The following is a 1,276-nucleotide window of genomic DNA, read 5'->3' on the forward strand; positions in this document are numbered from 1 at the left end:
CATTCTATTTACAACTAGAACTAAATAGAAGTGCCTGTGATAGGTTTGTGTTATGCCACTAGGAAGCTAGTATATCTATTTTTAATAACATGAACAAAATTAAAAATGTGGTTCTTTATGTATAGTTTGGAGTACAACATATGATTAATAACAAATCTGAGTAAGTTGTCTCCTTTTAAAGAAACAAGTACATCAATCATTTTTCTTTTTTTAGGCAAGGCAACCCTTGGTTGACCTCACAGATTGCAAGGACCTTGTCAGCTTACAATCCCTTATTTTTTTTTATTTTTTATGCCTACAGCACTTGGTATTCCTAGGTGGTCTTCCATCCAAGTACTAACCAGGCCCGATCCTGCTTAGCTTCCGAGATCAGACAGGATTGGGCTTGTTCAGGGTGGCATGGCCATAAAGACACATCAATCATTTTTATCTATTCCAAAGTCTCACAAGATGCTAAGTATTAAAGACAGTAATTAATTAATTAAGCTAATATTAATTGAGTATAGGTACCTGTTATTTACTAAGAATACGCTGCTAAGCAAGAAATAGATGGCTTCTGCCTACACTGAATTCTAAAACTACGTAACACATGTAGTCAAATGGGAAATGAGAATAGTTTCTTTTTCTTTCTTTATAACCTGAGTACCTTACAGGTTATGCATGCAGTAGGAATGAGAGCTCCAGGATCTTAGATGGAATGAGCTCGTTCTGCTCATCTTGAAAGCTCTCACAACAAGAGAAATGTTCAACAAGAGACATAAAAGAATTCAAATTTTAATCAGCACAGATCCTTAAAGGGTTAGGTCAAGCTTGCAAAGGTGCTCTATTAGAGCAAATGCAGGAGCTTCTGCCTCAGATATATCTGGAGCAGCATTTGATTGTTGAGTTTCCAAATTTGCATGGCATGCAAGTGAGAATGAGAGAAGCACATTATACAATTTACGAAGAGGCACAGAGTGACCTTCACATTCCATTTAGATTACAGAACCTCATGGTGAATTTTCTTGTTTTCTAAATTGATGAAAGTCTCTAGTCCATCCCTCCGAGAGCAGCTACTTTTTTTGTTTCCCAGAGCATCAGATGAAAAAGGGATTAAAGAACTGCAGAATAAAGACAACTTTGTTGTGAGCTAAAAATGCCCTCAGGAATGATGCATGGTACCCCAGAGGGAGCAAGAAATAGAAAGTTTCTTCCTTTTGAAATAACGGCTAGCTCTATGGAGATGGAACAAAGGCTGACAAATCCTTTTCCTGACGGAAGAAAAGATATATAAGTA

General features: G+C 36.9%; 1 pseudogene; it reads right to left on the reverse strand.

Annotated features, from left to right (window-relative positions):
• Positions 1 to 292: 292 nt before the first annotated feature.
• LOC112485670 lies at positions 293 to 411 on the reverse strand (annotated as a pseudogene).
• Between the last annotated feature and the right edge of the window lie 865 nt (positions 412 to 1,276).

The sequence above is a fragment of the Pteropus alecto genome, unplaced genomic scaffold (assembly GCF_000325575.1).
Source record: "Pteropus alecto unplaced genomic scaffold, ASM32557v1 scaffold5, whole genome shotgun sequence".
Lineage (NCBI taxonomy): Eukaryota > Metazoa > Chordata > Mammalia > Chiroptera > Pteropodidae > Pteropus > Pteropus alecto.